Raw genomic sequence first — 12,795 nt, 5'->3', positions numbered from 1 at the left:
ATAAAACAACCTAGATAACCCACCCTAGTCACACCCTGACCTAACCAACATAGAGAATAAAAGGCTCTCTATGGTCAGGGCGTGACAACAACCCAGATAACAATAAAAATGAAACATTTTCCCGGACTTCTTGATGTAGTAATGAAAAATATCTTCAGCTAGTTGTAATTTGATTGATCTGTCTTTACCTTAACCAGACTGCAAATAGACAATTATTGGCCAATACGATGTCCAATGGCAATGATGTCAAAAACAAGGAGAATGGTTTAACATACATAGAGGCCTATACCCAATAGAAGTGGGTACCTGAACTGTATGCAGTTACTAAAAGTATACTTATACAGGTTCAATCCAAAGTTAAGGAGACATGGAGACATCTATCAGATAAGATACTTTGAAATTAGCTGCTGTGCAGAGGGAAGAAAGCAAAAGGAATAAGCAAGAGATGAGAAGTAAAATGTAACATAAAAGTGAGGAAAAACGTAGGCCTACAAGGAATCAAGAGACAGATCAAATATAATCACTTTATGTTTTGCAGAAAGAACTTAAGGTGCTGCAAAACTATAGTAAACATATAACAGATGTACAGTAACAGCCATACTGATGCCGGTAAAAAGCTGTTAGTGGCTCTCTTGGTTTTAAGAGGTAAAGACCTGAAAACTGCACCCTTAAGGAAGTACTATTACATATTGATTATTCAATAGATGTGTACTTGATCCAAAGCAATTTCTTTCACCCTCTTGCGAGAGCTATACGCCCTACAATCCTTTCACTGACCAGCACAACTCTCTCAAGGTTATTCTGACTTGCCCATGTGAGCGAGCCAAACCAGACATCTAGACTAAATGTCAAGCTCAATAAAACATCTATAAAAAGGGGCCTCCTGAGTGGCGCAGTGGTCTAAGGCACTGAGATCCTGGTTCGAGTCCAGGCTCTGTCGCAGCCAGCCGCGACCGGGAGACCCATGGAGCGGCGCACAATTGGCCCGGCGTCATCCAGGTTAGGGGAGAGTTTGGCCAGCAGGGATGTTCTTGTCCCATCACGCACAAGCGACTCCTGTGGCGAGCCGGGCTCGATTCACGCTGACACGGTCGCCAGGTATACGGTGTTTCCTCCGACACATTGGTGGGGCTAGCTTCCGGGTTAAGTGGGCATTGTGTCAAGAAGCAGTGCGGCTTGGCTGGGTTGTGTTTCGGAGGACGCACGGCTCTCGACCTTCGCTTCTCCCGAGTCCGTACGGGAGTTGCAGCAATGGGACAAGACTGTAACAACCAATTGGATACCACGAAATTGGTAAAATTCAATTCAATTAAAACATCTATAAAAAGGACTGCAAATGTATTGATTCACATTCAACCTTCTTAGATATAGCAAATACAGTACGGATTGACATTTTTTACTACACTCGCCATCGTTTTTTATTGTGCCGAGGTACTGTTTGTATTCCTCCACCTCTTCTATGCTCTGGTCTCTGGAGCTGATGGTACCTTCCTAAAGTTTATGATGAGGTCTTTGGATGTTCACGGATGTTCTTCTTACACCAGAGGTCAAACTTTCCAGAATTGGATGTGTCAAGAATAAAAGCCCCAAGCAAGCAGTTAGCAGACCGGGGCAAGCAAGCTAGCAGTTAGCAGACCGGGGCAAGCAAGCTAGCAGTTAGCAGACCGGGGCAAGCAAGCTAGCAGTTAGCAGACCAGGGCTAGCAAGTTAGCAGAAAGGCCTTTGGGGGACGTCGCGATGGAGGTAAGTCTGTTTTTGCCTCTTCGTGCGGTGACGTCGATAGACCAGTCGTGGATTAGTTGGGTTCCAAGAGGCTCTAGGTAGCTAGCAGGCCGCGGTTAGCAGAATGGGCCTTCAGCGGTTGTCGCGCCTGAGGGGCCTGTTGGAATCCTCGGGCAGATTATGTCGTTATTCCAGTCGTAGAGGATCGGTGGGGTTCCGTGCCCTGTACCGGCAGTAGAAGGGGTCCGGATATTGTAGCCCAGGAGTGGGTTTCGGTGGTAGCACAGGAGCCCTGGCCGGGCTAGCTTCAGGCTAATTGGTGCTTGCTCCGGAATGGAAACGCTAGCCAGGAGTAGTCACCCGGGATTGCGGTTAGTTAGTTGGGAAGATCCAGATGAAAATGTTCAGAGTTTGCGGTAGGAATCCGGGGATATGGAGAGAGAGAAAAAATAGGTCCGTTGTGCTCTGGTTTGAATCACGTTGTTCGAACTGGCGAGAGCTTTTCGAGCTAAAGGTTAGCTGATGACCGCTAGCAATGGTTTGCTGACTGATAGCTGGTAGGTAGTTAGCTGGCTAGCTTCAGTTGAGGGATTCCAGATCCGAAGTAAATAGAAATAATTTAGGAAAAAAAACAGGTCCACGCCACATTGGGTGAGGCGGGTTGCAGGAGAGTATTTAGAAGTTGAGGTTTAGGAAAATATTTTTTAAAGATATGCGAAGAAAAAGATGTAAAAAGATATATACAAGGGACACGACAGGACAAAGACAAAGACGTCTGACTGCTACGCCATCTTGGATGCATAATTGAGTGTATGTAAACTTCTGACCCACTGGGAATGAGATGAAAGAAATAAAAGCTGAAATGTATTCTTCAAAGGGGGTGACACTCTAGACCCAAACTGCTACAGACCTATATCTATCCTACCCTGTCTTTCTAAGGTCTTCGAAAGCCAAGTTAACAAACAGATTACCGACCATTTCGAATCCCACCGTACCTTCTCTGCTATGCAATCTGGTTTCAGAGCTGGTCATGGGTGCACCTCAGCCACGCTCAAGGTCCTAAATGACATCATAACCGCCATCGATAAGAGACATTACTGTGCAGCCGTATTCATCGACCTGGCCAAGGCTTTCGACTCTGTCAATCACCACATTCTTATTGGCAGATTTGACAGCCTTGGTTTCTCAAATGATTGCCTCGCCTGGTTTACCAACTACTTCTCTGATAGAGTTCAGTGTGTCTAATCAGAGGGCCTGTTGTCCGGACCTCTGGCAGTCTCTATGGGGGTGCCACAGGGTTCAATTCTCGGGCCGACTCTCTTCTCTGTATACATCAATGATGTCGCTATTGCTGCTGGTGATTCTCTGATCCACCTCTACGCAGATGACACCATTCTGTATACTTCTGGCCCCTCTTTGGACACTGTGTTAACTAACCTCCAGATGAGCTTCAATGCCATACAACTCTCCTTCCGTGGCCTCCAACTGCTCTTAAACGCAAGTAAAACTAAATGCATGCTATTCAATCAATTACTGCCCGCACCTGCCCGCCCGTCCAGCATCACTACTCTGGACGGCTCTGACTTAGAATACGTGGACAACTAGAAATACGTAGGTGTCTGGTTAGACTGTAAACTCTCCTTCCAGACTCACATTAAGCATCTCCAATCCAAAATTAAATCTAAAATCGGCTTCCTATATCGCAACAAAGCATCCTTCACTCATGCTGCCAAACATACCCTCGTAAAACTGACCATCCTACCGATCCTCGACTTCGGTGATGTCATCTATAAAATAGCCTTCAACACTCTACTCAACAAATTGGATGCAGTCTATTACAGTGCCATCCGTTTTGTCACCAAAGCCCCATACACTACCCACCACTGTGACCTCTACACTCTCATTGGTTGGCCCTTGCTTCATACACGTCGCCAAACCCACTGGCTACAGGTTATCTACAAGTCTCTGCTAGGTAAAGCCCCACCAAATCTCAGCTCACTTGTCACCATAGCAGCACCCACTCGTAGCACGCATTCCAGCAGGTATATCTCACTGGTCACCCCCAAAGCCAATTCCTCCTTTGGTCGTCTTTCCTTACAGTTCTTTGCTGCCAATGACTGGAACGAACTGCAAAAATCTCTGAAGCTGGAGACTCATATCTCCCTCACTAGCTTTAAAACTTCTTTGAGATAGGGGGCGGTATTTTGACGTCCGGATGAAAAGCGTGCCCAAAGTAAACTGCCTGCTACTCAGGCCAAGAAGCTAGGATATGCATATAATTAGTAGATTTGGATAGAAAACAATCTAACGTTTCTAAAACCGTTAAAATAATGTCTGTGAGTATAACAGAACTGAAATGGCAGGCGAAACCCAGTTGACAAACCATCCCCCCCCAAAAGAAATTCATCCTACCACTGATTTCAATGGCTGGCACTTTTATAATAGAACGAAATCATTGCCGATTGCAGTTCCTAGGGCTTCCACTAGATGTCAACAGTCGTTAGAAAGAGTTTCAGGCTGGTTTTTTGAAAAATGAGCCAGAAATTGTAGTTTTTGTAGGTGGCTCCCATTTTGGCTTTAGTGTTTCCAAGCGCGTGACTGAGACCGTGTACTTTGGAATCTTTCTCCGATAAAGACAATAATGATTCTCCGTCTTAAATGTTATCATTTATTTGCGTATTAGGGTACCTAAGGATTGATAATAAACGTTGATTGACTTGTTTGGATAAGTTTATTGGTAACGTTTGAGATTCATTTTGTATGCATTTTGAAAGAGGGAAACCGAGTGGATTATTGACTGAAGGCCAGCTAAACTGAGTTTTTATGGACATAAACAAGGACTTTATCGAACAAAAGGAAAAATGTTAATGTAACTGAGACATTTTGGAGTGCCAACAGAAGAAGATCTTCAAAGGTAAGGCATATATTACAGTGGGGGAAAAAAGTATTTGATCCCCTGCTGATTTTGTACATTTGCCCACTGATAAAGAAATGATCAGTCTATAATTTTAATGGTAGGTTTATTTGAACATTGAGAGATAGAATAACAACAAAAACATAGAGAAAAACGCATGTAAAAAATGTTATAAATTGATTTGCATTTTAATGAGGGAAATAAGTATTTGACCCCCTCTCAATCAGAAAGATTTCTGGCTCCCAGTTGTCTTTTATACAGGTAACGAGCTGAGATTAGGAGCACACTCTTAAAGGGAGTGCTCCTAACCGCAGCTTGTTACCTGTATAAAAGACACCTGTCCACAGAAGCAATCAATCAGATTCCAAACTCTCCACCATGGCCAAGACCAAAGAGCTCTCCAAGGATGTCAGGGACAAGATTGTAGACCTACACAAGGCTGGAATGGGCTACAAGACCATCGCCAAGCAGCTTGGTGAGAAGGTGACAACTTCTGGTGCGATTATTCGCAAATGGAAGAAACACAAAAGAACTGTCAATATCCCTCGGCCTGGGGCTCCATGCAAGATCTCACCTCGTGGGGTTGCAATGATCATGAGAACGGTGAGGAATCAGCCCAGAACTACACGGGAGGATCTTGTCAATGATCTCAAGGCAGCTGGGACCATAGTCACCAAGAAAACAATTGGTAACACATTACGCCGTGAAGGACTTAAATCCTGCAGCGCCCGCAAGGTCCCCCTGCTCAAGAATACATATACATGCCCGTCTGAAGTTTGCCAATGAACATCTGAATGATTCAGAGGACAACTGGGTGAAAGTGTTGTGGTCAGATGAGACCAAAATGGAGCTCTTTGGCATCAACTCAACTCGCCGTGTTTGGAGGAGGAGGAATGCTGCCTATGACCCCAAGAACACCATCTCCACCGTCAAACATGGTGGTGGAATCATTATGCTTTGGGGGTGTTTTTCTGGTAAGGGGACAGGACAACTTCAACGCATCATTTGACGGGGCCATGTACTGTCAAATCTTGGGTGAGAACCTCCTTCCCTCAGCCAGAGCATTGCAAATGGGTCGTGGATGGGTATTCCAGCATGACAATGACCCAAAACACACGGCCATGGCAACAAAGGAGTGGCTCAAGAAGATGCACATTAAGGTCCTGGAGTGGCCTAGCCAGTCTCCAGACCTTAATCCCATAGAAAATCTGTGGAGGGAGCTGAAGGTTCGAGTTGCCAAACGTCAGCCTCGAAACCTTAATGACTTGGAGAAGATCTGCAAAGAGGAGTGGGACAAAATCCCTCCTGAGATGTGTGCAAACCTGGTGGCCAACTACAAGAAACGTCTGACCTCTGTGATTACCAACAAGGGTTTTGCCACCAAGTACTAAGTCATGTTTTGCAGAGGGGTCAAATAATTATTTCCCTCATTAAAATGCAAATCATTTTATAACATTTTTGACATGCGTTTTTCTGGATTTTTTTGTTGTTATTCTGTCTCTCACTGTTCAAATAAACCTACCATTAAAATTATAGACTGATCATATCTTTGTAAGTGGGCAAACGTACAAAATCAGCAGGAGATCAAATACTTTTCCCCCCACTGTATATCGCTATTTCTGACTTTCGTGTCGCAACTCCCTGGTTGAAAATGATTTGTTATGCTGGACGCTGTCCTCAGATAATCGCATGGTTTGCTTTTGCCGTAAAGCCTTTTTGAAATCTGACACGGTGGCTGGATTAACAACAAGTTAAGCTTAATTTTGATGTATTGCACTTGTGATTTCATGAGAGTTTAATATTTATAGTAATTTAATTTGAATTTCACGCTCTGCAAGTTCACCGGATGTTGGCCAGGTGGGACGCTACTGTCCCACCTATCCCAAAGAACTTTTAAGCACCAGCTGTCAGAGCAGCTCACAGATCACTGCACCTGTATTTAAAAATTACTTTTGTCATGCACGAAGCAGATGTCCTAACCGACTTGCCAAAACTATAGTTTGTTAACAAGAAATTTGTGGAGTGGTTGAAAAACTAGTTTTAATGACTCCAACCTAAGTGTATGTAAACTTCCGACTTCCACTGTACATATTTACAACTATAACAATATGATGAATGTCCATCTAATGTCCATCTAAAGAAAAGCACTAAAGTAAAACTTTAAAAAATGTGTCAAAGAAATATTTTTTTGTCCTGAATGCAAAGCTGAATCCTGAATACACATCACTGAGTACCACTCTTCATATTTTAAGCATGGGGGTCTGTATCCTGTTATGGGTGTACTTGTGACCTGCAAGGACTAAGGACGTTTTTAGGCTAAAAAGAAACAGAATAGAGCTAAGCACAGGCAAAATTCACCTTTCAAAAATACACAGGATTTGCTTACCAAAACGACATTGAATGTTTCTGAGTGGCCTAGCTATAGTTTTGACTTAAATCAGATTAAAAATCTATGGCAAGGCTTGGAAATGGCTGTCTAGGAATGATCAACAACCAACTTCACAGAGCTTGAAGAGTTTTAAACAGAATAAATGGGGAAACACCTATCCAGGTGTGCTAAGCTCTTATCTCTTAGACACTTAATATATACTCAAAACACCAGCTTCGAAGGCATTATCAAATCAAATCAAATCAAAATGTATTTGTCACTTGCGCCGAATACAACAGGTGTAGACCTTACAGTGAAATGCTTGAGCCCCTAACCAACAATGCAGATTAAAAATACAAATAAGAATAAGAAATAAAAGTAACAAGTAATTAAAGAACAACAGTAAAATAACAATAGCGAGACTATATACAGGGGGGGTACCGGTACAGAGTGAATGTTGCTGGGGAACCGGTTAGTCGAGGTAATTGAGGTAATATGTATATAGGTAATGTTATTAAAGTGACTATGCATAGATGATAAAAACAGAGAGCAGCAGCGGTGTAAAATAGGGGGGGGGGGGGGCAACGCAAATAGTCTGGGTAGCCATTTGATTAGATGTTCAGGAGTCTAATGGCTTGGGGGTATAAGCTGTTTAGAGGCCTCTTGGACCTAGACATGGCACTCCGGTAGCAGAGAGAACAGTCTATGACTAGGGTGGCTGGACTCTTTGACAATTTTTAGGGCCTTACTCTGACACCGCCTGGTATAGAGGTCCTGGGTGGCAGGAAGCTTGGCCCCAGTGATGTACTGGGCCATACGCACTCTGTAGTGCCTTGTGGTCGGAGGCCAAGCAGTTGCCATACCAGGCAGTGATGCAACCAGTCAGGATGCTCTTGATGGTGCAGCTGTAGAAACTTTTGAGGATCTGAGGACCCATGCCAAATCAGTCTACTGAGGGGGAATAGGTTTTGTTGTGCCCTCTTCACGACTGTCTTGGTGTGCTTGGACCATGATAGTTTGTTGGTGATGTGGATACCAAGGGACCTGAAGCTCTCAACCTGCTCTACTACAGCCCCGTCGATGAGAATGGAGACGTGCTTGGCCCTCTTTTTCCTGTAGTTCACAATACTCTCCTTTGTCTTGATCACGTTGAGGGAGAGGTTGTAGTCCTGGCACCACATGGCCAGGTCTCTGACCTCCTCTCTATAGGTTGTCTTGTTGTTGTCGGTGATCAGGCCTACCACTGTTGTGTAATCGGCAAACTTAATGGTGTTTGAATCGTATCTGGCTGTGATATCATGAGTGAACAGGGAGTACAGGAGGGGACTGAGCACGCACCCCTGAGGGGCCCCTGTGTTGAGGATCAGCGTGGCGGATGTTTTGTTTCGTTACCCTCACCACCTGGGGGCGGCCCGTCAGGAAGTCCAGGATCCAGTTGCAGAGGATGGTGTTTAGTCCCAGGGTCCTTAGCTTATTGATGAGCTTTGAGGACACTATGGTGTTGAACGCTGAGTCATAGTCAATGAATAGCATTCTCACATAGGTGTTCCTTTTGTCCAGGTGGGAAAGGGCAGTGTGGAGGTCAATAGAGATTGCATCATCTGTGGATCTATTAGGGTGGTATGCAAGTTGGAGTGGGTCTAGGGTTTCTGGGGTAATGGTGTTGATGTGAGCCATGACCAGCCTTTCAAAGCACTTCATGGCTACAGACGTGAGTGCTACATGTCGGTAGTCATTTAGGCAGGTTACCTTAGTGTTCTTGGGCACAAGGACTATGGTGGTCTGCTTAAAACATGTTGGTATTATAGACTCGGACAGGGAGAGATTGAAAATGTCAGTGAAGACTCTTCCCAGTTGGTCAGCGCATGCTCACAGTACACGTCCTGGTAATCCATCTGGCTGTGCACAAAGTCTTCCGGAACAGCTGGTGCTTTCATGCATGTTTCAGTGTTATTTGCCTCGAAGCGAGCATAGAAATAGTTTAGCTCGTCTGGTAGGCTTGGGTCACTGGGCAGCTCCAGGCTCTGCTTCCCTTTGTAGTCTGTAATGGTTTGCAAGCCCTGCCACATCCAACGAGCACCAACGATATGATCTTATTCCTGTATTGACGCTTTGCCTGTTTGATGGTTCGTCGGGGGGCATAGCAGGATTTCTTATAAGCTTCCGGGTTAGAGTCCTGCTCCTTGAAAGTGGCAGCTCTAGCCTTTAGCTCAGTGCGGATGTTGCCTGTAATCCATGGCTTCTGGTTGGGGTATGTACGTACGGTCACTGTGGGGACGACGTCATCGAAGCCAATGACTGATGTGGTGTACTCCTCAATGCCATTGGAAGAATCCCGGAACATATTCCAGTCTGTGCTAGCTAAACAGTCCTGTAGCTTAGCATCTGCTTCATCTGACCACTTTTTATTGATCTCGTCACTGGCGCTTCCTGCTTTAATTTTTGCTTGTAATAAGGAATCAGGAGGATAGAATTATGGTCAGATTTGCCAAATGGAGGGGAGGGGGCTTTGTATGCGGCTCTGTGTGTGGAGTAAAGGTGGTTCAGAGTTTTTTCCCCCCTGGTTGCACATTTAATATGCTGATAGAAATTTGTTAAGATGGATTTAAGTTTCCCTGCATTAATGTCCCCAGCCACTAGGAGCGATACCTCTGGCTGAGCGTTTTCCTGTTTGCCTATTGCGGAATACAGCTCATTGAGTGCAGTCTTAGTGCCAGCCTCGGTCTGTGGTGGTATGTAGACAGCTATGAAAAATACAGATGAAAACTCTCTAGGTAGATAGTGTGGTCTACAGCTTATCATGAGATACTCTAAATCAGGTGGGCAAAACCTCGAGACTAGATATTGTGCACCAGCTGTTATTTACAAAAATACATAGTACATTAATACTTTTATACAATGGGTTAGCGAAATGTTCAACTAATGATTGACATATTTTCATAAAAATCTTTATTTTGATAAATGTATTCGTACTATTTCATCCTTCCACCAGATATAGTCCTTACGCAAATCTACGGTTGCTACCCAAGCCGGCTGGTCGTTCGTTCTATCTGTTCGGTTGCCAGTGACGCCATCCAGTCGTTAAGTCTTTTTGTTCTGTATCTATGGAAGTGACCCAGTCGTTCGTTCTAAATGTCCTATTGCCATATTGGCTGGAAACGTTCTTATCCTTTGCTTGCTAGCTATCCAACTATGGCTAATTTATAGTCACGTCAAACAGTGCAGCCGGATTAACAGCAAAGTAATTGCATTTGCATTTGTGTTTTCTAGTGACATTAATTTGCATGCATTCATAAAAATGTGCTCTCGTCAGGACACTGTTCAGAGGAACTAGCCAACAACACAACTAACACAATCACTTCAAATGGAAGTTGGAAAAACTGCAAACTAGTTGCATTTAGTTTGGTTTTGCCTGTTTTCTATTGACATTTCTTTGTATATGTCCATAAAAATTATGCTGATTTAATGATTTCGACTGGCTGAGAAAAGCTGCCTGCCTGTCTCTTGTCCCGACTCCCACCTTGTCGGATAGACAGACAGCAAGGTTTATACAAATCTCCGCTGTTGAAACCCAAATGCTAGTCTAAAAGAAATGGGAGATAATGTCTAGATGCTTTTTATAGAGGAGATGGACATTGCCTGGCTGGGCTGATGAGACAGTGGATTGTGCAGTGAGATGGAACAAAGTAAATAGGCATTTCAATGTCATAGCTTTAGCTGGTGGTGACTTGTTGAATAGGCACCGGCTGGAATGCGGTTTTAACCAATGAGCATCCAGGATTAGACCCACCCGTTGTACAAAAGCAAATAAACAACTATTGCACTGCACTTGACATTGCACAGCCACCCTGATTCTGATTGTAGATACTGCAATATTGCAGATATTACCAGATTGTTATATCAATGAGACTAACCTAGATAATAAAATATATGTGCATAAACCCTGTTCACAAAATAAGTGTGTAAACTGTGTTTATCCTCCATTACATCACAGTCTCTGACTGCACACCATGCCATACTGTAAAGATGAATATTCAAAAAAATTGGATTTGTGGTATATACATGTTTAATAGTGTACAATGTAATGCTAGCAAAGATTATTCACTTCTTACCATATCTTGTGTGTGGTCATGCTTGCTGTCCCTGACAGAAATTCACCCAATGCAAGAGGCTGGACCTGCATCTGTGAGTCACATGCAGGAGAGAGTGATGATACATACAAATAAGGTAAATACCACACAGTAACTGTCTGCATCCAAACAGAACACTTATGTCATCCTGTTATTTGTAAGTAAGCCACTTTCCAACAGTCAGGAACACTAAAGGGAAAGCAAACATATACCAAATTAAAGTTCATAATTCATAAAATAAAGCTTCATACTCGTCGCCAATCCCACTGGCTCCAGGTCATCTACAAGACCCTGCTAGGTAAAGTCCCGCCTTATCTCTGCTCGCTGGTCACCATAGCTGCACCCACCCGTAGCACGCATTCCAGCAGGTATATCTCACTTGTCACCCCCAAAGCCAATTCCTCCTTTGGCCGCCTCTCCTTGCAGTTCTCTGCTGCCAATGACTGGAACGAACTACAAAAATCTCTGAAACTGGAAACCCTTATCTCCCTCACTAGCTTTAAGCACCAATTGTCAAAGCAGCTCACAGATCACTGCACCTGTACATAGTCCATCTATAAATAGCCCAAACAACTACCTCTTCCCCTACTGTATTTATTTATTTATTTATTTTGCTCCTTGCACCCCAGTATTTCTACTTTGCACACTCATCTACTGTCAAATCTACCATTCCAGTGTTTTAATTGCTATACTGTATTTACTTCGCCACCATGGCCTATTTATTGCCTTTACCTCCCTTATCTCACCTTATTTGCTCACATTGTATATAGACTCATTTTTCTACTGTATTATTGACTGTATGTTTGTTTTACTCCATGTGTAACTCTGTGTTGTTATATGTGTCAAACTGCTTTGCTTTATCTTGGCCAGGTCGCAGTTGTAAATGAGAACTTGTTCTCAACTTGCCTACCTGGTTAAATAAAGGTGAAATAAAAATAAAATAAAAAACATTCTGTGTAGGTTGCATGCTATCCTCTCTAATAAACAAATACAGGGTGATTGATATAATTCTGCACAACTGTCTAATATTAAATATCTGCAAATATCAGTGGGACAGAGTAAACAACTAGCCTGTCAATGAACAAATGCAGCTTGTGGCCGTCGTGGTTGCACAATTACTATAGAGAAAACCGTTCAAAAGTTATGAGGCACAACGTTTTTTTCTTTCTATCTCGGATTGGCAGGACGCATTTTACATTCATAAACCATGTCATGGGCCATTCTAAAACTACTCGCGAGTCGCTAAACTTAAACAACCTTGTTCAGTCATGTTAAAGCATTAGCTAGTTAATAACCTGGTAACTTTACCAGTAGTACTGCATGCAAATATTTTGTGGAACAAAAATAAAAGAGATAGCTTCTTCAGGACATATGCTTCAAAAGTAGCAAGGATTCATAATGTAGGCTATATTCTCAATATCAACAATCCCTGTATTTTGTCATTGCTGAAGGTTCTTATCATAAAAGAAATACCTTGAATACTTCTCATTGTGCTCCTACAGTACATGTCTCTGTGTGCTCCTACATTTTTTAACTCCTCGTAAAAAACGTCAACATAGAGACACTATGACACTATGACTTGCTCTCTGTGTCCTTACTCAAGTCATGCTTATGACTTCGCAATTGTCATCAGCTGACATGAGTTGAGTTCTCTATGACCT

Source organism: Salmo salar, chromosome 29 (assembly GCF_965601325.2).
Source record: "Salmo salar chromosome 29, fSalSal1, whole genome shotgun sequence".
Lineage (NCBI taxonomy): Eukaryota > Metazoa > Chordata > Actinopteri > Salmoniformes > Salmonidae > Salmo > Salmo salar.
This window is presented reverse-complemented; position numbering follows the sequence as displayed.